Source organism: Stegodyphus dumicola, chromosome X1 (assembly GCF_044657685.1).
Source record: "Stegodyphus dumicola isolate Sdum_Otavi_A_Nest chromosome X1, ASM4465768v1".
NCBI lineage: Eukaryota > Metazoa > Arthropoda > Arachnida > Araneae > Eresidae > Stegodyphus > Stegodyphus dumicola.
This window is the reverse complement of record NC_140780.1, coordinates 53488548-53514979: the sequence shown is the minus strand read 5'-3', so window position 1 is coordinate 53514979 and position 26432 is coordinate 53488548. Positions and strand designations below refer to the sequence as shown.

General features: G+C 33.9%; 1 protein-coding gene and 1 non-coding gene across 2 annotated transcripts in view; one reads left to right on the top strand and one right to left on the bottom strand.

Annotated features, from left to right (window-relative positions):
• Window positions 1-26432, bottom strand: part of LOC118182178 (potassium voltage-gated channel protein eag-like) — a 569898-nt gene that overhangs the window by 118888 nt on the left and 424578 nt on the right. The window lies entirely within an intron of this gene.
• TRNAT-UGU (transfer RNA threonine (anticodon UGU)) lies at window positions 5414-5485 on the top strand. The gene has a single exon. It is a non-coding gene; the product is annotated as a tRNA-Thr (tRNA).

The window sequence follows — 26432 nt, the reverse complement described above, 5'->3', positions numbered from 1 at the left end:
AAATTTTTCCCTGAGTACAATCTAGTTACCGCCGCATGATCAGAGTACACTGTTATCGGCGCCTTTTCAAAATAGACTCGGAACTTTTGCACTGCTAACAGAACTGCAAGTGCCTCTCTCTCGGTCGCGGAATAGTTTCTTTGTGTTTGATTTAAAGTTCGGCTAAAAAATGCCACGGGCTGCTGATTTTGCGAAAGTACCGCTCCTACCGCATAATCCGAAGCATCCGCTGAAATTTCTAAATTCTCATCCTTTTCAGGAAATTTCAACACAGGGGCTTGCGTTAATGCTTGTTTTAATTTTTCGAAAGCACTATTGGCTTCGGCCGTCCACGAGAATCTTGCCTTTTTCCTTTTTAATTTTAACAATGGCTTAGCGATAGCCGCAAAATCTTTTATAAAGGACCTATAATATGAACAAAGTCCTAGAAAAGAAGAGAGCTTCTTTGCCGTGTTTGGAGTTGGATACTTTTGTACAGCGATTATTTTTGATTCATCTGTCTCGATCCCTTTTTGAGATATTTTGTAACCTAAATATTTTAATTCAGGGGCTGCAAATTTGCACTTTTCGACATTAACTTTTAGACCGGCCTCATTTAATAAAGAAAACACCTGTCTTAAACCCTGTACATGTTGGTCAAGATTATCACTAGTAATAATGATATCGTCTAAATAGATAAATGTGGACTTTCCAAGAACAGGTCTTAACACAATGTCCATGCATCGCTGAAATGTTGCCGGGGCGCCTGAAAGGCCAAACCGGCATACGCAAAAATGCATAAGTGCCAGACTTGGTTATAAAAGCAGTCTTAGGCACGTCCTCAGGCCTCACCCCTATTTGAAAATAACCAGTCGTTAAGTCTAAAGTTGTCATAAATTTGGTTGATTTTATGTTCCTTAAAATTTTTTCTATGATCGGTAACGGATATACCGGATATTTCGTTATGGAATTTAATTTACGGTAATCAATAGCGAATCTCCACCTTTTTGGATGCTCCAAAGGATAGTCATTATTTTTCTTACATAAAACCACCGGGCTAGCATAACTACTTGAGATGGGCGTTATGATCTTTTTACGTAGCATATCGGTAATATGCCATTCTATAATTTTTTCCTTATTCTTATCATACCGGTATGGTTTTTGACGAACTGGCAATGCATCTCCGGTGTCAATACTATGGTTAGTAATCTGAGTAAATCCTGGAATATCACTAAATAACGAAGCAAATTCACTTACCACTTGTCAGATTCTATCTTGCTCGTCATTAGGCAGGTGGTCAAGATTTAACCTTGGCGGTTCAGCCTTTTCTACACGCACTGGTTTCATTGTCAGCTTAAGGGACGCTTCATTAAAATCCAGTGTAGCTTGTGCGTCTGAAAGAAAATCTATTCCTAAGATCAAATGTGCTTGCAGATTCTTTACTATAAAAAACATCACCTTTACTTGTTCGTCCTTGATACGGATATACAAAGGTACTTTACCTACGCACTTACATTTTTCTCCTTGCGCCGCTAATACTGTCGTATTATCCGCATTATATATGCGGTATTTGCGAAAATACTTTCTAAAAACCTCTTCTGCCACACAGGAACACTGCGCGCCGGTATCCAGGAGTGCGGTGGCCGGGATAGTATTCACCAAGACTTCAATCTTCGGAAGCGTCAAATTTTTCACCATTACTGTATTTAACTTGTAGGAAGAGGGGTTTTCGTGGCCTTCGGATTTCCGCACCCTCTCGTCAGCAGAAATCCGTTTTAGTTTAAATTATTTTTCCTTTCCGTGCTTTCCTTCTTTTTCCGCTGGCCTTGAGACTTTTCCTGGGTTGCTATTGAACTGTCGACGTTCGCCGGCTGTTTTTGAATGCTCGGGTTTCCTTGCCCACTGATTCGCTTTTTCTCCGTAGCCATGTGCTTGAGTTTGCTGTAGTCTTGGCGTACCAAATTGGTTTCGCTGTTGATATTGGCGTCTTCTTTCGACGTCCGCCGTTCTTCTACTTTCAAACTGGATTGCTAGCTCAAATAACTTTTCCAGTGTAGTCGGATTTCTTAATTCAATAAAATCTTGCACTTGGGGCAGTAACCTCGGCAAAATCACTTGAATTATTTCAGGATCCGGACGGTTTCCATACAAGAGCTTGAAAACGTGAATTTTTCTTATAATAAAGCTCGAGAGGTTTTCGATTCTTTGTTGATATATGCTGAAAAGTTCCGTTTCTAATTTCGCACGATCCCTTACAACAGGGAAGGCTTTTAGTAGGGCAATCTTGAAATTTTCGTAAGTATAGGTGGGACTTCCTGCTTGACCCAAGAGACTTCTGCCGATACATTTGAACCAGTTAAGCGCTTGGCCCCTCAAAGCGCTGGCAGCTAAGGTAACTTTTTGAAACTCGTGCACGGGGTAGAGCATGAAGTGGTCATCCAATTTTTCCAAAAAACTGGTTACCGGTGAGTTTCCATTAAACGTTGCTTCTGGTTTCATCGAAGCGCGCATGGTCTGGACGATGTAACCGAATCCTTCCAGGGCGGCAGCTGGAATTTCTGGATTCTGAGCCGTTTCTGCAGGCAGCACAGGTCCTTCTTGAAACTCGGCCATGGTTATTCTTCTTCGTTGGGCGCCACTATCAGGGTCAATGTTCCTTCTAACCTTCTTCGGGAACATACAAGGACCTGACTCGGAACAGAGAGCTTACTAAAGCTATGTTCACTAATTGTGGTAAGTAGACAGGATACAGACGAAGGGTATACAAAACCCTTTATTTTTCTTTATATACAATAACTTCCGTACTTCGGAATACAATGACCCGCCACTCGGGGTCTAACGTAAAAGTATAAAAATAAAACTAAACTCTAATTTAACTTTAGAATAATACACGTGGAAGATTGGCCTTATAATAACAGGAAGCGTATGTAGCACAGAGACTGTGAACACTACAATACGTTTAATTTATCAAGAGGATTAAAACCTCTGGCCTGGAAGGCAAACAGCAACTGCGTAACTTCTAAGGTAAGCGGCCTGCGTTGACTCACTGCTTCCTCTCTCCCGCTTGGCAAAAAGGCCACACTTAAATACTTGGCGTTCGCCAGACAAACTTTGCATAAAATCCTTAACGCTTATAATTCTGGCCGGAAGTAGAAAATAAGAAGTGATAGTAAAGATTCAAAATAAAAATAAACGTTAGTAAAACTTAAGATCCTTACAAATTCATGTTATTCATTTGCCAATTTGATTTGCAAACAGTATGTTGCACGATACTTTAAAATCTTGCGGGAGAGGGGTTGGAAAACATTTAACTTAAGAGCAGAATTCTGTTTACTGTTTTTTTTAAGCAGGTCATAGCCGTGTAATAAATCATCCTTGGCCGTTAGATCATTACGCCGTTTACCATCATCCATAATCTTAAAATGAGTAAAAAGGAGTAAAAGTGATTACAAATGATAAAACTAAATAAAAATGACTAAATAAAATAAAAACAAGAGCGCTTTCTAGGGGAAGAAAATTCACCAAAATATAAAGCTGAGAAAGAAACAATGAGATTTCTTGGTCCCCCGAAAAAGGTTATCTGGAATTCCAGCTTCGTTAAATTGGTTACTTCAGTAAATGTTCGTAAAACGTGGAAGAAAAACATGTTTGGTTTTTGTAAACGGTTACAGTATTGTTATGTTTAGCTTTTGTACATTGGAATTATTGGAGTTCAGATCAGATTGGAAGACAACAAAATTTAAAATTTGACAAAAAAGGAACTTTAGTTTGGCTCTAATGTTTTTATGAACAGCTTTTTCAGCAGAAGAAAACTAAAGCCTCAGAAACATTTTTTGCTCCTGAAGAAGAGAGATCTATCTCTGATTGTTCTCTAAATTGATAGAGTTATTCAAAATCTATGCTAAATTAAGCCTTTTAGCCTAATTTTAAATGGTTGACTAAAATAAAAACCAAGTTGTTTGGTTACTTAATCCTTTACTTCACGAAATTTCTCTGTCATTCAGAATATTTGCAATCTATTTTGACCTTATTTAGTGATTTTTTCTTTTATTTGGAAATTTGGGTTAAAATTTTTTTCTATAATAATATGATCATATTAACCGAGCTATTGATTACAATAGGAGAGGTATTTTAATGTTTTCATATACAAACAGGTGAAACTTCGGCAATTCAATAACAATATCCGAATCATAACATTAATCACGATCGCATTAAGCGCCATCTTGTGTATGATTAAATGCGAGGTTTTTAAGTTACAATGATATTAAATTGTGTAAACGGAAAATATTTAATTGCATTTAAAAGCTTGCTTTTAATTTCTTATTAAAATAGTATTTTTGATTGCGCATGCAAACCTTTTCATAATCACAAAACAGTACTTTATCTCATTCGTTGAAACACAAAATTCGAATTTGATTCTTCCTTCTGGATATTAAAGGTCATTTCATTTAAAAGTTTCTGTTATTGTTAATTAGTTTATAATGTGTTGATAATTACTCTCTGCACGCGATGTAAATTTCCAAGTAATTTATATTCTTTATAATTCTGTAGAAGAAGAGTAAGGAGTGAGGCCAGTATTTCCTTTGACATTCCCTAGTCGAACGTATTCTAAGTTTAAATATAACAACAAATTTTACATATATATATTTTAATTATATTAAATGTTTTTTTATTTACGCTTTTCTTACAGGGTGTAAATGAAGCGGTGATCAAAATAAAATGTGTTTAGTTATTTTAATTTATTTTTCAATTATTTATCATTGATTTTTAATTAAATTTATTTACGTTACATTTACCTTTTTTGATGACTTTGCTTTGTATAAACTAAAAATAATGCGAAAGTTACGGTCTTATAACCGGCATACAGACTCGTGTGGTCTTTTATCAAGAGTTTGGGTTTATATAAATCTAGACTTTTATCTATGTGACTTTTATCCATTTGCGTTTTCATCCATGCGGATATTTGTCGCGTGGGCTATCATGATTATGGGCTTTTTTTGTAGGATTTTGTTGGGTATTTTCTTTTATCCAGTGCGCACATTTTCCGACGTTTTCGGAGTTTTCGATATAATGAAAATCTTTTCCTAAAATCAATTCTAATTTATAACACAAATGTGATATTCATCATTTTTCTGGTAAATTTCAAATGATATAGCGTTAAAGTAACTATATTTCTTAATAAAGCTTGCGGTATATGTGATTGGCATTTTCCTTTAAAAAAATGTACTTGATCTCAAAGGAAAGAAGAATATATTTCCGCACAGGAAAAATTCATTGAAGGCGTTTCCCAAGACACATCATATATATCTGAAAATATTTCTTCAGAACAAAGATGCAACTTTCATTGAATGTTTTTAAGGAATTTTTATAAAAAAAGTAACTTTTAAAATCTATGAATTAAACGTATATGGTATTTCTCCTGCCTTCTTAGCATGCCTTCGTAGTGTAGTGGTCAGCACGCTCGGCGTGTATTCGAGAGCCCGTGGTTCGAGTCCCGGCGAAGGCATTGCTAAGTTTTTATCTTTCCTGCTTCGAAATAATCTAATGTCTCTACAAACGAATATCCGTAAAAATTTGCATTCATATGAGAGCAGAAAGCATAAGAAAGAAAATGAAGTAAAACGAAACGTCATAAGGTGTTAGAATGCATATATTCAATACAAATAAAGAATGCAACTGATATTGAAGATAAATCAACACTAAAAACAATACGTCGGATGAAGAGCATTTTAAAATCGTTTTCAGTGTAGCTTTTTCACGAAGAAACAACGTAAATGTGGAGTAGAATATCAACGCAAAAATCAGATCGTACCATGAATTCTTAATATCCTTCAGTAGAAAGTATAATGTAAAATTTGTAGCAAAACTGCTATCAAATTTCAGTTGGTAGCAGAAAACTGATCTACCTTTTGAGAGAGAATACATTAAAATATCTGTGCTCAGGATACGAAATGGCAAGAAATATTTTTCTGAAAACGAAAAGAGAGTGTTTTATAACTTGTAAGGTATATTGTAATTTTGTAACAGTTATTTTAATTTCAGAGTGCTTTCCTATCAATTCTTGTTTCCATTTAAAATTCCTTACCAGAATGAGTTTTTAGAATCTCGTTTAACGCAAATGAGTTAGAGGAAGTATTTAAGGAAGGTTCAACTTACTTCGTGAGAGAGAGCTAGGTATCTTGAGTAGCGCGTGTTTGCATTCGGGCTGAGTCTCTGTTGAAGCTGTTACGCTTGGCCGTATATTACCTGCCTTTTGATATTCGCTGGATAGTTCAATTTAAGGGTTAACCACGTTAGATAATTGTGTTAGCTTCGGCTAAGTCTCTCGTAATTAGTTATAGTTTAGTTCTTATTTCTTATTGTGAGTTTACGCCCGAGTGGAGGGTTTGTTGTAAGCCCGAGAAATGGGCCAACTATTATTAGTTGAGTAAAATAAAAAGTATTTTAATCCTTCTTGGGTCTACATCTTTAATTAATTTAACTGAGCGATAACTGTTCACTAGGTTCTTCGACATATACTTTAGACACAAAGTGTGAGGAACTTTACAAACTATTCCTCCTAAATACTAAAGGTTACCTGATTGTAAGAGCTGAAATTAATAATTTAAAGTAACAAGCTAATTTTTGCTTCTGATTTCAATCCATGTCTTAAAATTTCTTTGGAAAAGAAGACATTTTTAGTCCCTTAGCTCACTAAAAACTTAATTTCTCAAGTGAGGGTGAAGTGGTGCTTTTGACACTAGTCGTTAGAAATTTGTCGCCAAAATTTATTTAAGATCAGAAATTGATACCGTTCTGTAGCCCATCAAAATCTTTATAAATTATATTTCATATGAGCAGTGGCGTAGCTACAACTTTTGTCGCCCTTCTTAATGTACAAGCAAATAACTACAAAAACAAAAAATATCAGAACCACATACAGAGAAATAAATTCAAACTCTACTACTATTTCCGAAGAAAAGCTAATTCCAAAGTTTTCAAGTTATATCATTATTTTGCTTTTTTTTTTTTTTTTTTTTTTTTTTTTTTTTTTTTTTTTTGCTCGCAGAACCATCACTCACATTCTAGAGCAGGCGTCGGCAACCTATGGTACGCATGCCAGATTTGGCACGCAGTACAATTCTCAGTGACACTCTGCATCGCCATTGCAACTGGCACTGTGCACCACTCTACAAAGTTATCACATAAAGATAGTCCTGTCTATCCTTTCTGCACCGGCCCACCAGCGGCCGAGCGGTAAAGTCGCTGAACACTGGTAGTTTGGTCCGCAGTTCGAATCCCGCGAACGGGCTGTCTGCATAGGCGTTTTCGTGGTTTTCGCCGTGTGTAACGTGTATACGAGCCAGTTTCCCTTAGAAAGTTCTCCACGAAGACATCCCTCCATTTAGGCAGATAGCCCTCGAGGCTTTGCCATAATCTCACACACACGTACACGCCTCTTTGCACCAACACACTCACGCATTTTCTCGCCTTGCGTTCGGTTAGTCGCGCCATTGCACGATTATTTGAATATGATTTTAGTCAATCCATGTCTTGCGTTATAGATTACTTTTAACTTTGCGACACGTTCTTAGTTTTATTGTAAAAACTTGTATTTTGTTTGCTTAATTATTATGAAAATTCATATCCACATATTTGTCCACTTAAAAAAAAAAAAAAAAAAAAAAAAAAAAAAAAAGAAAGCCTGATGTTCCTGGTTTTCAAGACTCTTGGACGAATGAATATATATTCGTACATAAAAAGAATCGTGTTGTATACAAACAAAGACATTTTTAAACTAAACATAAATCTACATTTGAGAATTCCGATGAGAAATTTGAAGTTATAAAAAGAGCTGTTTCTGGATATAAGATACACGTTACGTTATTTGTCAAACAATTCGAATCAAACCGAAAGAGACGAATGTAGTTTCGTGAATGCTCTTTGTGTGGTTCCCAAAGGCAAAATTTTCACAGATGGCGAATATAGTATTAAAGGACACATTTAAAATAAGTATTGAAATATTATTCAGCGATTTACCAAATCTATAAACAATATTACCCTGAATTCAGGGAATATTGGCTTCCTGCGCGAATTATTGAAAGACGAAAAACTGAAATCACAGAAAATGTAACAATAAAATAGAATTCAGGATTACAAGAAACTGTTGCATTTAGCGTTTGTTGTTCTTGATGAAAATACTGAAGTGAACGATGTTGCGCACCTAATTTTGTTATTATGTTATAATTGTGTGTTGTTTATTTTTTATTTCAATAATTACGTTTAAAAGATACATAACACATAATATATGTATAATTTAAATTTTTAATTTGTATTGATGGAATAGATATATTTTATTGTTTCTTTTATATTAATACCTTTAAACGATGCATAATTAATATATAATAAAATAAAATCTGTATTCTTGAACTCTATTCCCTAATTCTGCATAAATTGTTGCGGGAATCGAAATTGCTTCAAATATTTCTTACTGTGCGGCACCTTGATTCATACTAGTAGATGGTTTGGCACAGTACAGCTACAGTGTCCGACTCCTGTTCTAGAGGTCTGTTTGATTGCTCCAAATGTTTTTATGTAGACTGTAGAGCAAGATTTCTTAAATGCAAAATATACAGGGGTTGGACAAAAATATGGAAACACCTCTAAAAAACATGTTTCTTTGCTTAATATGGTGTAGGAAACCCGTTGGCATCCAAAACAGCTTTCAGTCTTCTCGGAATGGATAAATACAGTTCCTGTATGTTTGACAAGGGAATATTATACCATTCTTCCTGCAAAACGGTGGCAAGTTCAGATAACGATGTTGGCGGTGGATAACGAGAACGCACTTTCCGTTCCAATGTAGACCACAAAGGTTCGATAATATTCAGGTCTGGTGACTGTGGTGGCCAGGGAAGATGGGACAACTCATCCTCGTGCTCAGAAAACCAGTCCTGGACAATGTGAGCTGTGTGAACAGGGGCTTTGTCGTCTTGGAAGACACCATCACCATCGGGGAACAAAGTTTGTACCATGGGATGAACTTGATCGGCCAAAATGTTCACATAAGTCTTGGCAGTCATGTGCCCTGACACAGTTATCATGGGGCTTGCAGAGAACCACGATATGGCTGCCCAAACCATAACAGAACCCTCGCCATGTTTCACTCTTGGCAACAAGCAGTCTGTATTATAGGCTTGAGATGGCGTTCTCCAGACGTAAACTCGGCCAGAAGTGGGAGACAATGTGAAAGAAGACTCGTCAGACCATATTACTCGCTTCCACTGCTTTATAGTCCAGGCTTTATGACTTAAACACCACCTTTTCCTGTTACGGGCATTAGCATCACTGATGAGTAGCTTCTCAATTGCAGCACGGCCAGCAATTCCCTGTTTGTGAAGCTCCCTTCTAATTGTTTTGGTACTCACAGGGTTCGGTAACACAACATTCATTTCAGCAGTAACTTTTGCAGCTGTGGTCTTCTTATTTTTCGTCACAATTGCCCTTAATGATCGTCTGTCACGATCACTCAGGACACACTTTCGTCCGCGCTGTGATTTAGCAGATGATGTTTTTCCGTTTTTTAAATATGCGGAATAAATCTTCGATACAATACCTCTTGAAACACTAAACACCTCGGCTACCTTGCTTACGGAAGCACCTACCATACGTGCTCCAACAATTTGCCCACGTTCGAAGTCTGTTAACTCTGACATAATGCAATGACAACCTCACATAACACTACTCCGACAACAACTGAACTGTTTAGCACATTTACGAAGTTGTATAGGTGGCGTCAGTAGTCAAAAACGCCAGCGCCACCTACATATTTCATTAAAATCAGTCTTTCGTTTCAAACATGCATTTCACAAGGTGTTTCCATATTTTTGTCCATCCACTGTACATCTGTAGCTCTAGTTCTTAACTGATTTTTATTTAGAAAATGCTTCTCACATCTAGCGGCATTTACTGAGCGGCTGAGAGGAAAGTTCACGCTAGCATTACAATATTTAGAACTTTGTTCTGGGGTTCATATTTTCAAATAAACTATAAAAATTCTAAAGACATTTGCAAGTTTTTAAGGAATGAAAAAATATAACAAAACAACGGAACTCTTGAAATCGCGCGGTCATTTTTTTGAATACTTTATACAGTCAACTTCATTCAGTATGACAATTTATAATCTAATTATTCTTCACCTGCTTCGGCGATACATCTAACTAACCCATATAAAATAATGTTTCAAATAAAAAATGCCGCCTCTAAAAATGATCGGCCAAAGGCGGACTGACACATTTTACCTTTTTTACTGCATATGCGTGAAACTGACACCGAAGTGTGTTTAAATAGTAAAAGAAATCCAAAGCCAAAGAATTATATCATTAAATGAATAATTATATTCCTCACATAGGGTTTATTATGTATTAAATATTCTGTAACACAACAGCCAAAATAATATGCTTCTGCTTTATTGGTACACTATTTACATATATTCTTACATTAAGTAGACACGAACTGACTTTCACCTCCAATCTAAAACGAATACTTCCTTTCCTTGCTATCACCTAATACAACATTAAAATCATTAAATTCCGAAATTGGAAGTTCTTTAAATGCAGCTATTTGTAAGGTACTAAATACTTTTGGAAGCCCCCCCCAGCAGCCAAGAGGTAAAGTCGATGAACACTGATAATTCTGCCTAAGGTTCGAATCCCGGAAAGCAGGCTAGTTGTATGGGCATTTTTGGAGTTTTCCCTATGTCTAACTTGGATGTGAGCCATTTTCCCTTAAATCGTCCTCCACGAGGAATCCCTTCCTTAAGCGTAAACCACTGCATGTGTCTCTGTAATTAAAGAATGAATTTGTGAAGTAAAACTGTAATTTCAGAATTCTAATTTGCATTAAAATCTGAGAGAGAGAACTTACATTGATATGCTGAAAACACAAAATACACACTCTTTTACCACGTGTATTATAAACTCCCATTTAGATAATTAACTCATACAGATTACAAGTTATTTATTTATTTGATTTAATTCTTAAACTTATCATATTTAGTTTTAAGACAAAATGGAATTCATTTGAAATTTAAGAGAACAGATATTTCTAAATTTTCCTTTTTTTCTTGATTCTGCCCCCCCCCTAAAAACAGATACAATGTAAATTACGAAGCGTCTCAAGCATTCATTAACATTTCTAAATTTTCTTTTGATTGTTCATCGCATGAACGTGGTTCTCTTGGCATTTATGAATATTTCCTGTGTCTCGGAATAATAAAAGAAAAATAAATTCTCCATGAAATATAATACGCAGGATAAACAAATATCGAATATGGATTTAAATGACATGTACATTTTAATAATGACATAAAGTTAGCTATATGACTCAAATTAATGATGTTGATAAGAGAGCTGGCTGTTGCTTCTCTATACCATATATATATATATATATATATATATATATATATATATATATGAGTAATATTTTCCATTACAACATTCACGCATGAGGGAGAGTAGATCCTAGTATATATCATATACACATTTCTCCATGAACAGACCGAAATGGATTGGGTTACTCAGCTACAGGAAAACACATGAAGGCTGTCTACTTAATGGAAAGAATGATTTTGTGGAAAGCATTCTAAAACACATTCATGTGAAAATTTACCTTTTAATGCCCCCAAACATAATGATATTGTATGAAACATATAATCGAAGTCTTCCATTTTCACAGGGAATGTGTGAAAACAAGCCTATTTAGCATTATCGAAACAAATGCAATTATACGGTTTCTAATCCGTAACTCAAGGCGGTGTCATCTGACGGTGAATTAAGCGTATAAGGTATTTCTCCCGCCTTCTTGGCATGCCTTCGTGGTGTGGTGGTTTGCACACTGGGCGCGTATTCCAGAGGTCCGCTGTACGATTCCCGGCGAATGCAGTTACTTTTTTTATCTTTCCTGCTTCCGAAAAAATACTTAATGTCTCTATAAGCGGTTTGTGCAAAGTGAATATCTAAGTAGATTTCTATTCTCTAGCGTTTGATTTCAGAATGTAAGGATTCAATATCATTTGGAAGTATACATGAAGTGGCGAATTGGCTGTCGTTTAAAAGCACAGCAGAGAATTATACAGGCAGTGTCATGTGTGAATATTTAAAGACAGATGATCTCGACACTATGGGAAAAAATTCATGAGTCTGGAACTGTTGTAAGGAGGCTTAGACAAGATTGTAAACAAATAACAACTGTTTCTCAAGATCGATGAGTGGTAATAACTGCCCGTCATAACAAGAAGTCTACTGCTCGGCTGTTAAGTTGCAGCTGTGTGTGGAATATTTGTATAACGACAAACTATACAAAGAAGACTTAGTAAAAGAGGCCTTTGTGCCAGAAAAAGAAGGGTGTATATTTCGATTTCTTCACAATTAAAGGGAGATCCCTTTCATTGGTGTAAGGAACATCAGAACTGGAGTGAACAACAATGGTCTCTTGTTTCCGTTTACTGATGAGTCAAGGTTCTGTTACTGATAAGTTAACATCTGATTCTAAACGTACTTGCATTTGGAAGGAGTCAAGAATATGAAATCCACTTTCGAACAGTAGGAATCGAGACCGCTTCAGTGACTCTGGTGTTGTTGTATGAGGAGAAATCAGGATCGATGAATGCGTCACCCTACTCGCTTTCAGCAGTGGATCTGTGGCTTGCCAGAAATACTGGACGAGGTCTTAAAGTAAGACTTTTCAGAAGCGCATACGGACTGACTTCTTTTATGGATGATAATTCTCACCCACAGCAAGGAAACTTCTTTAATGAATTTCTCTAAAGTGAAGTCATTGAGCGAATAGCTTGACCAGCAAAATCTCCTGATCTTAACCCGATGGAGAACTTATCGGACGACGTTGGAAAAGCACTTAAAACGGCATATCCTCCTCCTACAGATGTAATGCTTTGAAGATCGCATAGCTGGAGCAGTAGAACTGATTTCCCCAGACTGTGGTTAGTAACGTTATTGCCATTGCGTCGTTCGCGTAGCCTCTAAACGCACGTACGTTTGAAAGAGTCGGAATTCTTGAATCTAGCGCACAGGAGCTAGTGGTACAGAATTAGATTTTGTGCTAGTAGTACAGAATTAGTTTCCCATTTCACGGCCTCAAGTTATATTATGCACTCGAAGCCACCGAGTTCTTTTGCACCACGCTTCCGATTCGACGCATACAAATCGCCACTGCTAGGATCGCATATATGTTGCCACAGCAAGATCAAAGCCACGGCTAGGAACACTGATAGCACTGAACACGAACGAGCTATAAATCACCCTTGCTCTCCGCTGACTTCCAGTATGAAAACACGTTGTGATATGTGTATTTAAGTCACGGAGATTACATTCCATATTAAATTCAGAAGCCTTTATTTTTTCCCAAGTTATTCTTTTTTTTTCTGAACTTTCCTTCTAACATATTACTACCATTTTCGTGTTTCACGCTACTGAGAAATCTGCAATTTCATGCACGTAAAGATAACTTCAAAGATGAGTTATGCATATTAAACGTAAGAGAAAGAAGAAATCTCAATGCAACCATCTCAGGAATTGAAATAGGAGTACGCTAACACAGTTACGGCTTTAGTCCCTCAGGCACTGTTCGAGGCTTAGCATAATTGTGTGAATTGATTTGTTTTAGTATGAGACGATTGTAATCTTCCGTTGCTACTTGTAGTACAATCGCAACATTTTTAACGAATCAGTAGTCACGTCAGCGCCTTTACATACAGTATAATATTTTCCCTATTGAAATAACTTACATTCAGACGTTTTTACCTACTCGGGATTATTTCGGTGACCATGGCTCCTGATAGAAAATTGTTAGATTTCTCTAACTATATACATAATGTACACCATATCCACAAAAATCTCTTATCCAGCCTTTATTTTTGGAACTGTTGGTTATAAACATATCCTTAACAGTTAGAAATGTTTTAAATAATGCTAAGACTCATGTTTTCGTATTTTTAAATTAAAAATTATTCTGTATAAAATATGAAGTTCTTCTGGTTCCTATTTTACACGTTCCTCTGTTCCCTGCATTTATATTTAGGAAAAGTTTGCACTCTTCATAAAAATAAAACACAAAAGTATGACTCCCGTACTATAAAAATTGACCTAGATATTTGATATTAAAATTGAGAATCATATTTAGGGGTCGTACAGAAATTGAAGATAGAAATGTTTTCATTTGTACGCAATTAAAACTAAAACAGTGTTTAGAAAAGGTTTCTGATGTAAAACGATTGCGTGATAAGCATTTCTATGTAGATAATTGTAAAAAACATTGATTAAATATAATTGTGTTTATCAAAATGGATATCTAATTCAAAATACCTTACACAGTTTGTGTTGAAGAAAACGCTAGTAGGCTTGAGTATGGGCATATAGCTAACTCCTAATCGTATTTGCATTAATTAAAAATGGAAAAAATATTTGATCGTTAATGAATTTTTTGTACGATTACCAGATTATTATTCTAAAGTAATATAATTTCACCAGAATATTAATTACGGATTTTCGAACTTGGAAGAGTTATAAATTATTTGTATGAAAAATGTTTTGAATATCAAACGTATTAAAATGAAAAATTATAAGCACCAACAAATCACAAAACAGTATCATTGAATGGTCTTTAAGGGGGGGGGGCAAATCAACTTCAGTTTATTCTAATTTATTTACTAAATGGCCTCTCAATACAAATTGAATATGACTTTAAAAATCGCTTATTCTTAAATTAAATAGCTTTGACAAATTTTAGCGTAGAAGAGTGAAAGCTTTTGTATTTTATTTCTTATAAAGAACACAAAAGTTTCCTGTATACAAGTATAGGGATTGGAGGAAGATATAAAAAGTTAGCATTTGTAATGTTTATAAAATTGATGTCTTTGAATTTAAAAATACCGAAAGCTGAATCTTTGATTAATGTAAGCATTTTTTATATGTCTACTACCAATGTCTACACAAATGAAGGCCGGGCGGGGACTTTTGTGAGCACGATGTGTATGCATCTTAACTTTTGGCAATATTATATTATACTGAGTAATTTATTTTGAGGTTTAATTTCTTTTCTTCAGTGCAGTCGCTTTAGACGTATTTTTAATGAATCATTATGCTTATAGTTTTTCATTAATTTAACTATAAAATATATTTTTGTGCGTGTGCTAAAAACAACTTTAACTAATAAAAGTTTTAAACTGTTATCCTTTCCAGTATATTTTGAGAGATTTGGAATCTCCGATTCGGATCAGTGCTACTGCGGCGATCTGGGCACAGCAGAACACTACGTTCATGAATGTCCTCTCACGGAGGGAAAGCACATTCCGTTCCCGCAGACGAACAGGGAGGCATTCAACAGATTTATGGTCAAGCAGCGACTCCAGACCAACAAAATTACTCGTATAGTTGATAAGCTAATGGACATGGGTCCAGACTTATGCCATGTGTAAATATAACTGGTCAGTATGTCAGCTAATTTCAATGTAAATCAGTATCATTCAAGCATAAGTAATCTAGGTGTGTCTGCGACGTGTGTATATAGTGTGGGCAAGCGTGTCCTAATGTATGTTGTTGTTGTTGGTGTTGTTGTTGTTGTTGTTGTTGGTGTTGTTGGTGGTGTTGGTGTTGTTGGTGGTGTTGGTGTTGTTGGTGTTGTTGGTGGTGTTGGTGTTGTTGGTGGTGTCGTTGTCGTTGTCGTTGTCGTTGTCGTTGTCGTTGTCGTTGTCGTTGTTGTTGTTGTTGTTGTTGTTGTTGTTGTTGTTGTTATTTTTATTTTTATTTTTATTTTTATTGTGCTAGGTGTATATACTAGCTCTGTCTTATTATTCCAAAGCAAATTAAGGTAATGTCATGTAGGTATTTAGAAAGTATATTTATGTAACAGTGCTGGATTGCATGTCAGCAAATATGTATTAACAGAAGCATGTAATTAACTACTAATGTATATCTGCCCTTGTTTAGCCATGTACAATGCTATTCTTGAAGATTCAAAAATCATTGGACCCGGGCACTTTGGACGGGTGTCGACCCGGGCACTTTGGACGGGTGTCAACCCGGTGGCATTTGGTTCGCGGAACTGCCAACCGGTTGGTCCAGGCGTTGGGCTTGGGCGCCCTGTGAAAGCCTCCCATGTGGCCTCTCTCTGGCTTTACTCTGTATAAGGGCGGACGTGGCCCTATATGCTAATTAACTTAATAGTAAAGGGGTGGTGGCCACGTCCTCCGTCACTATCACTATCACTATCCTATTTTTTGACATAAAACTATCTTTAAACACAACGAGGCAAACAGCAAAGACATGAAGTGCTAGTTGCCAGTTCTAGGTGTCCATCTACTGAAAGGTCTTTTTCTCATATGTAGCGCAAGTAGGTCCTAATTTCTCACAGAAAGCTCTCAATGAAGGCCTTTTACAACTAGACAAATAGTCTTCAAATCCTACTGAATTAATCAGCAAGTCAAGACAAACTGGCGCACGTTCTCAAAAAATAGCTCCATATTGCTCCTTAACAATAATGGAATTTTTGAACATAATATAACACTTCATAACAATGTATGGAATTTTTGAACACAATACGCAGAATTCTCAAGCAGGTGTTTCCATCACTTCATAAGCCATATAAAATAGAGGGTAATGATCACCGCAACTGTTGCTTCAATCATGCAGTTTCTAAGTTTGTGTTTTCACCAGGAATATAAAATACTATCTGTTACTGCAACACCATGCGTCTAATCGCAGTGGAATTCAAGTAATGAAAAAAGTTCAGATTCATTTAACATCAGAATTATTTAAAAAGCTTATTTAAAAGACTGAGATTTCTAGATTCAAATAATAAGTTGAAAGGAAAACTAATTTTTTTATTACGGCAATGATCAAGGATTAAAATCTTCTGAAAATAAGAACACACACAAAAAAATCATAGTTTGGAAAACACACTACTAAAATTAATATATCATTGCCAAACACATTTGTCACCTTAGCATTAGCAAAATCGAAATATTAGGCAGTCAAAGTACGATTTAAAACAAGGAAAGGATTGCATGACAAATAATAATAATAAAAAGATGATAAGGAGGAAAAATAATAATATTGAAAGCATTGCCAACGTTTGTAATCAACATAGCCCTTAGCTTGAGATGAAAGAGCCATTTGTGAACGAAGTGAGTATCAGTGAAACACAGTCGATGTTCTAATAAATAAAAAGAAAATATTCGAAAAAGCTTGTTTCAGTATTCACAGTTGTTCATTTCCTCTTTAATCGAGGACATAATCTGAACCATCTCAGCTACGTAAATAGATACCCAGAGAAAAGTACAGCCATTGATGATTGATGTTTATTTTTAGGATATTTTACTACATTTGGCCCTTCTATTACTATTTTATTTGACGTCAAAAATCTTTGATATTAACTTTTTGTAAAATTACATATATTTTAATTTTATTTCTCTGTTAAAATGCACTATACATTTAAAAAATAAAATACGTTTATTCCGAAAGTTTTTCTACGTTTACCTTTCATTTAATGATGTTAATTTCTAAAAGATTAGAAGACCTATATTCAAGGCAGATATAAATTCATCAGTATGAAATTTTAGATTAAAACCTGATATAAACTAAATAACAATACACATTTCTTTAATTTTCTGTATCTACTTTGTTTTCTGATGGCACTGGCTTAAGAGTAGAGGGTTTCTAGTTTTAAAATGTATTGCTATGAGTACGAATAAAAGTTTTAATTGAGTAGAAATAAAAAATGCATAGGAAAACTACCAAAGGAAAATGAGATTATGCTATTGAATCTACTACAACCTTATTGCCTAGCATATGTCCTTTAATTTTTAGATCAGGGATTCACAACCTTTTTCTTACATTGACTGCTTTCAAAGGAATGATTTTTTCATCAATGCCTTTACATTGTTTTCTATAATCTATAGTATATAACACAATCACAATAGAAATAATTGTCCATAAATGACTTAAACAACTTAACTGTCCAATAGATAACAATTAGATTAAAAAAAGGAATAAAAGTTTTGAAAAAAATGGTTTTATTATATTTATGTTTAATTATCTTTTGTATTATTATTATTTTCAGGTTTCAAATTCAGACATGCTTTAAGAAACAAAAACATTATTAATATATTAATTGCACAAAATTTCGATTTTAGTTAATGTAATGACTGTGCCTGATATACTGATGCATTTTTTAAATATTTGACATAAGTGTCATAAATTAATTATAACTCTCCTCGTTCAAAAATATTCAACCATGCTTCCTGTTTTCATTCCAGTTTTGCGTTCTTCATGCGTTTTTGGTTACAATTCATAGTGTTCTTGCTTTCTTATATAGTGATTTTTTTTCTTTCTGTTCATAGTGTTTTATGTTTCTTTCTGTTGCTTTCTTACATTGCTCTTATTTATTAAAAAAACTTAATATATTTAAAACAAAAGGCATTATTTATTTTTAAAACATATTAATAAATTTAGCATATTTCCCCCTTATCTTTATTTTGCATAATTTTATCCTTTATTATAGCTTTATATTAAACATCTATCTATTTTTTAATAATTTTTTTGTAGTCAGTGGGATCTTGATTATGTCAATGAATTGACGGAGTATATTTGGCTATCGACATCTTGATATGACCCCTTTTAAAATTTTACCGACCCCCCCAAGGAGTTGAAACCGACCCCACTGGGAACCCCTGTTTTAGATGTTGTAGGTTATCTGATTGGGTTCAAAAGATTATTCATTACCTTTCAGTAACTCTGACCATAAGGGATCAGCAATCAAATAATATCTGTTTAAGTCAGTTATGTTAAATATTTTGGCATAACAGTTGTGCTATTATTTATTTTTTTATTGTTACAGAAGAAAAGGAATTTATTATCCATTTCATTTGTAGTTCAAAGCAGATATGCCTAGTAAATAAGGCAACCTAACTTTAATTTAAGGACGTGTTTATTTTATTATTTAGAATCTGAAGAAACGTACTTGCTTCTTAAAAATTACTTTTGTAAAGGATCTAGATATAAATCGGGTTTATAAAGATGATTTTATCTCTAAATTTCATTTATCTCAGTTATGTAACCTGCCTTAACAGGTAATTGTTTTATGTTAATTCGTTTCCTATGTTCTTTGTCTCTTCAATACTTATCAAACTGCAGAGCAAGCGGTAAAGTTTAAAACTAAAATATAATCTAAAACGTATGTTTGCTGAAATTTGTTCTGGAATACTGGCGTCTTACTGCTGAAGAAGCTCGCAGATTAGTGCTCAGAGCTACCAAAAGCATGTCGGAGTCTGGTAGGAAGTTAGCCTTCCATTCCAACCCAAAAATGTTATAGATCTACACAGAATTTCCTGTGCACATCTGTCACTTTTAGTATCGGGAAATAGTTATTGTTTTTAAGTTGACGGGAAGTCACTTAGTTTGCTTCCATTTCAGTTGTATTACTCACACGTCGTGGCCAAAAAGCTTTCACTAAATTTTAACCATGAATTTTGTGGAGTAGTATTTTAGCAGTACCAGGGAATAATTTATCAGTCTTTTAAAATAACTTTTCTCTGTATATTAGGTAAGAGGACTCACCACAGAAATTGTATACTGCCCTACAAATATTTAGAAACATCGAGCGCTTGTGCATATTTTCTAACAACAACAACAACAACAAAAAAAGAGATAAAGCATAAAATCTGATAGAGCTGTCAACTTTTACCATATGTATCTCTAATAGAAGAACTGTTCGAAAAAATTCTAATAGTAATGCTGTTATGCTGCTTTTAAAATTTTCGTAATTTTGCTGTTGAATTGTATATGGCGTAAGTGCAAAAAAAAATGCTGCTTAGGAATGAGTGAAACAGCAGACTTGTAGAGCACGAACTCAGCGAAAGCGAAAAAAACCTTAAAATATCCTTTTGGGGAATCGTTAAAGTCTGAACTCTGAGTTTTTTTTAAATTACAAGGTCATCATTCTCCTTAAGAATTTTAGAATATGATCATCCTACGCTTAGGAAAGTGTGAATTCAGATACTCCAAACTTGGAAAATTCATTAGGAAGAAATAAAAGACACGGGGACCTAACGCGCTGTGCGTTCACTACATTATTGCATGTCTTCACACATCTTTGCCAATAACTTAGCCGATCTCTTTGGGCTGGACGATAATCTCTTATCACACCGATCTGATCCTGCACTAACTGAGTCCTTCTGTTCAGTTCAGTGGAGAATAATCTATAGGAACAATGATTTATTAACATGCGCGGAATGAAAGTAGCAGTACAAAAGTAAGTAAAATACTAAAAGAAAACTATGCATTTATTTTTTTTTTATTTATTGAATATAAGCCATTTATTTTATGTATTACCTAAATGTTTGATTTCGTTTTACTCTCTAATTAAATCTGTGGTATGAAGTTTTAAATTAATCTATCACCTGATTTTACGCTGCCACATTTTAATTATGTTTGAAATAATTACTAAAGATTTATAGATAGTAATATTTCATTCAAAATTTGATTTAAGCCCAAAAATTAGAAAAATTACTGTATTTATAATTTGAAAACAGAAAACATTCGAATCGGCTTATCACGTTCGTTTAGTAATAAAGTACCTTTTATGCGGTGGAGAAATTATGGGCTGTTACAAGTATACATGAGTATACTACCCAACAGAAGGAAATGTCTTCACTTAGAAGTATATTAATAGCAGAATTCTACTTAATTAATCTCAGTTTCAGTTTCATATGTATCTAAAGGTCACATGATTCACAGCACAAATATGTTAAAAGAAAATAAATTTTATGAGACAGAATTATTTACACCTTAAATAAATCATAACAATGGAGCAACAACCTGTGTTAAGCATCGATTTTTAGCTTAGAAACTCTATCGATTTCGTAAGCGAACAAAGTCCTTCTTCATCAGGAGCAAAGAAATGTGCAACTGAAAAACCAAGTTACGAACGTATTTATACCCTAATTAACTCTTTCATCTCTCTCGAATTTCCTATCTAAAATCGAGTTTCTATGCTAAAAATCTACGCCTAACACAGGTTGCTTCTTCACTTTTATAAATTTTATGGCTGGTAAAAAATGAAATTTATAAATACTCAGGCTTTTTGTATAGAAAATACTAAATAAATTTTAGTATATGTGGAAAATTTAATAATTGAGAAAAATATGGAACCTATGAAATACTATTGCTATACTTATATAAATAAAGCGAAAATTGTATGTAGTTGAGACCACATTTTATAAGACAATAAGAAAGACGGTAACTCTCAAATAAAATGCGATAGTCCTTTTTCTTTAAATATAAATGCAGAAGTAATTTCTTGAATTACTGTAGTTTAAATACATTTCCTTTAATACAGTGTTTAAATAACTAACATATATGAATAAATAATTAGCAGTCCCAATGATAACTTCAGAATTATTAATTGGTATTTAAATTTGAAATGGATTTGATTAAAAAGAGCTCCTTTTCTTGAAATGATTTATTGATAGACTTCATAAGACAGCAAATACATTTGACAAGGTTAAACATTATCCTTACTTGTTGCTTTTAAAACATTTTATACCAGTCATTCAAAGCTATACTTTTCATGTCTTTTACTATTCACAAAATTTCATTTGCATCACTGAAACAGGTTGGGATATTGTGAAAACGTTTTCTGTTTGATAAAGGGCTAATATTTTAAAAGTACTCTTTTGCTCATGATGGCACTTTCCATTTACGATCATTTTCGTAAACAAAACTCATTCTTCTTGTGCAGAATCTTCCACTGTACAGATAGTCATCTTTCTAGTCCATTAATTTAAAAATATTTGAAACATCCATTCACTTTGAAGAATTTCGCTTCTAGTAAAAGATTTCGACTAACATACATTAGATCAAAGCAAGATTATTTATTTTTATCGCTAAATTCTAACAGATTGTTGAAGTTCATGTGTCACACATTTTACTTTTGTACTCTAAGAACAAAGGTTTTAGACGCTTCATCACAAACTCCTAAATAACTCCATCCATTTTTCCAGTAAGGAGACTTCTAAGAGTAAGTAGTATAAGTGAAATTTCCTGTAATGCATAACATCCGTAAGTTAGATGCGGAATGAAGTGCCGAAGCAGTATTTTTGGACGTCGATTCTTTGATCAGCCAGAGTCGAATGCAAGTTATCTCACTTTATGAGCTTCAGGGTCTGAAACATATAAAAATATAAATTAGAATTAATAAAACATAGCAGACGGTTTAATAAAATATAGTAGACATATAGTGGAATATAGTATGCAAACGGAATGGATAAGAGCTATTACACTTACCGAGTTCATAGCGCTGGATCCCTTTCGCTAGTCCTCGAAGTGTCTAAAAAGATCTCGAAAAAATATGTGTTTTTACATCTTGAAGTGCAAAACTTTCATCTTACCTTTGTATTCAGTTTATAAGATTTAGTTAAAAGTAAGAAATTTAGATTGCAAAATTTAACAGAAATGTAACTTAAGTTCTAGTGCTGATTCTGCATTTCTACAAAATTATTTAGTGTTTTGCTTCAAAATGGTTTGTCCTTAAAAAACTACATACATATTTTTCCTAGCAATGACCCTCTATGCGCTAATGTGCGAAAGCATTTGTTTTTCTTCTGCATGTTTTTTGAACATCTATTCATACAGTACGAAATCTTATTAATAACTCTTTATGCTACTGACTAAATCATTAGTCCATTTAATGCATATAAAACCAAGCAGATAAGGAAAATAGAGTTTAAAATGAAAAGATATAAATTCCTGCATTCCTGCTCTTATCTGAAATATTTCATGTTTATTGGACATTTATACTTGAAATAATTTTCTTATAATAAACAGTTTACATTTAAGGTAGTTAAATATCTTTACAAATAGATGATATGAAATTTTTCTGAAATGTTACTCAGTGTTTCATAGAAAATGTCATAAAAGCAGGAATATGCGGTGGAAAGGAAACTACTATGATTAAAAAAAAAATTGTACTTACCGGGGCTATGCGGAAGACTCCCTTGCATAACTGCTGGAATAAAAATGCCGTAAGTCTCACAGTTAAAATTTAACTACACAAGTTTCAAATATAAATTTATAGTTGAAAATATACTGCTCACAAACCGATAAGAATATGCAAAATAATTAATGATAAACATCAATACAGAGATGTTTTGCCCCGTGCACAGTTGCTTCGTAACTGAGATGCGAAGTAACATGTAAACGGATGTGGCAGCTGCGAAGACACTTTATTATAGGAATATGGCTAAATTTTTTGTTCGCAACGAATTGTGAGGATACCCAATATGAAGGTGCCACTTTATAATTGACAAGCGTATGCAGGTGATTGCGTGTTTTCATACAAAATTTTACAGTTGAAGACTATATGTAATTCTGTTATATTCAAAATTGTTACCTAAAACTTGAAAGTGAGTTTAGAGAAACTTCTGCTATGGTATACACTTTAAGAAATAGTTAACTAAGGGCTATCAAATCCACACAAAATGAATGTTTGAGTATAAGTAGCAGTGAATTTCTGCCAAGTCAATTAGTTGCTACATACGAAAGCAAATGTAAGAAGACAAGAGTATGGAGTAGATTAGGCATGGGCATAGATTAGATCCCTATGCTTATTCTGTAACAGACTGCATAGACAGACTGACCGTTAAATGAGATAAGAGTTGTCATGAAGCAATTTATTTAGAAGAATGCAATGAAAGTTGAGATATATGTCATTAATATTTTATGACTCACAGGCCGAAGCGTATCACTCCAGGTAACCACAGAAGTGCCATTATTGGACAGGGATATTATTCCGGAGGCTTGATGCATATAAATATGAAATATTTCAACTCTTGACGACATTCTTGGAGCTAACTTCCAATGGGCTCGTTAAAAATATGTTAGGGGTGAAGTTAGAATTACGGTAAAGCATGCATATAAGTTCGAAGAGTGTATGTGTTTACGTTAATAGGAAAAACAATGTTAATGCTATTCAGCCAAACTGTTTCACCGTTGAGAATCGGAGTCGGAGCGAACTATCAGTTACCTTAGATTTTAATCAACTGGTCTTGCCGCTCCAGAAGATATAATGGATAGGGAGCTTACTGCGATAGCGAAGGGCACGAGTTCGAATCTCGGAAAAGACATGGCTATAAACGTCTGTCCCTTCATAAGAGGCAATTATGGCCCACCTATTAGGTGATTGCACAATAAAGTGGCCACTCCTTTCGGCCTTAAGAGTGGTCAAGCCTAAGTCAGCTAACGGCCCGCCAATGAAAAAAAAAATCAACTGGTGCTCGGTGGAAAATAAAATCCCACTAGGAGTTCACATTTTTAGTCTCCATTCCAATCAATCTACCTTAACTTCTGCTACGTTGCTGGTCAAGTCTTCCGTAATCGCGACTGGATAAATTAATTCAAAGCATAGCAAGGTATGTTAAAAAAAAGTGTTTGCACAATGTACCAAATAAGGACCAGCATCCAGTCCGTTTTTTATTTGAAACCCTTGTTATATTTACCCGACAGTTCTTATATGCTCCTTTATTATGCTTTCCTTTACCTTTCAGGTAGGTAAAAATATGATATATTTTACTAATTATCTTATTACCCATGTGCAAGAATTAAACTTAACAGAAATATTAGGAACGTTTTGTGGGCAGTTTATTTTAAACAATACACTCATTTTATACATACATATAAGATTGTGATGAAAAGTAAAAAAATAATGCAAATAAGATGAAATAAGATAACAAAATTGAAAGTACGTATAAAAGTTAGGGGCTTAAAACGTTTTATTGCCCAGACTTTAGATATTTATTTAAAAAAAAATGCAAATTTGAAAGCAAAATCTGTTTTATAAATAAATACCTTACATTAATAATTCACATGATTAAATGCATATAAAATAAAATCTTAATTTCAATTAGTAATAGTCGTTTAATTCGGTAATTTTCCCATTCGGTCCTAAAAATTGAGCTTACAATAAATCTTTCTGAAGTGCATGATTTCAGATTTAATATATGTCATATGATTTTATATAACGTAACTGATACATGTACTTACTTAACAGCAAATAAGAAAGTACATTTTTCCTTAAATCATCATTAAATCGAAACTTAACCAAACCAATAGTAATAAAATGATATATCAATTACTAACTTAAACATTCTTAATATAAATAATAAATTTAAATAAGAACATATGAAATGTAATATAAAGTGAGGTATGGAAAAGTTGATATTATAACACTTTAGAGAAACATAGAAAAACATTAATGAAGTGTGTGGTCATCCGTGAAAAAAATGCCAGCCTTACAGCGACTTTTCATGCTGCGTACGAGTATTATACCGTAAAAGAGTTCCTGCAGTAACAAAGTAAAACTGAGAATAAATAGAGCCTTCAGGAGAGTGCTAGGTGCGGTCAGAAGCGATGCAAATCGGCATCCTCGTGCACCTCAAACATAGTCTATTGCATTAAGTACAGAAAATATGCAGTATGATTGTGTGAGCTGAGTCACAGGAGGCGGTACGCTGTGCGAGCCCACAAACAGATTGCCGATGAGACCGCTAGCTGATAAGGCCAAGGACAGAGTAAGAGAGACTTTACGTCACAGTTTGATAAGAGATTTTCAGATAAGAGAGACTTTACGTCACAGTTTAATAAGAGATTTTCAGATAAGAGATATTTTACTGATTTTTTAGAAGTAATTTCTATAATTATACCAATCAATTTTTACCTGTTGAAACTTCTATTTTTCTTCGTATTCCAAGAATGTTATCCTGTAATTCATAATCACAGATATCATTAACAATTTTCGGCCGTATTTTATGTTATTCATTGCTTACTCGCACGGCCTTTACTGAGTTTTAGATCTAAATTTTCAATTTCCACCATGTATTTAAGCTTTTTAGCTTCCTATGAACCGTTAATTTTAACTTATGTATTATATTTTCTGTTCATAACAACATATTTTAGTTTCCGTAATCTGACATAATATTACTAATTTTTATTGTCTACTTCATTTTACACAAATTTGTTTTCATATCTATTTGGTAATTTTCAACATACTCTTAATTTTAACTTATTTCTTATATTTTTTATCATATGCATGACTTTGTTTAATATTAGATGTAATTTTTAACTACTTTCTCATTTTTTAATGTTTTTTAATTTTGATCATATTCTAAATTTTAATTAATTCACTCTATTTTCTGATCATATACACGTCTCTTATGTAACCCGAGATGTAATTTACAACACCTTTTATATAATTAGAAACTTTGACATTTTCTTAAAATTTGTAACTCTTTTTTTTATAATTTTCGATCGTAACAACGATTTAATTTTAGTTTTAATTATTTCAAGATTTTACTTAATATTACACGCTTCTTTCACATTTGTATATTTCTTAAACATACTGAGATT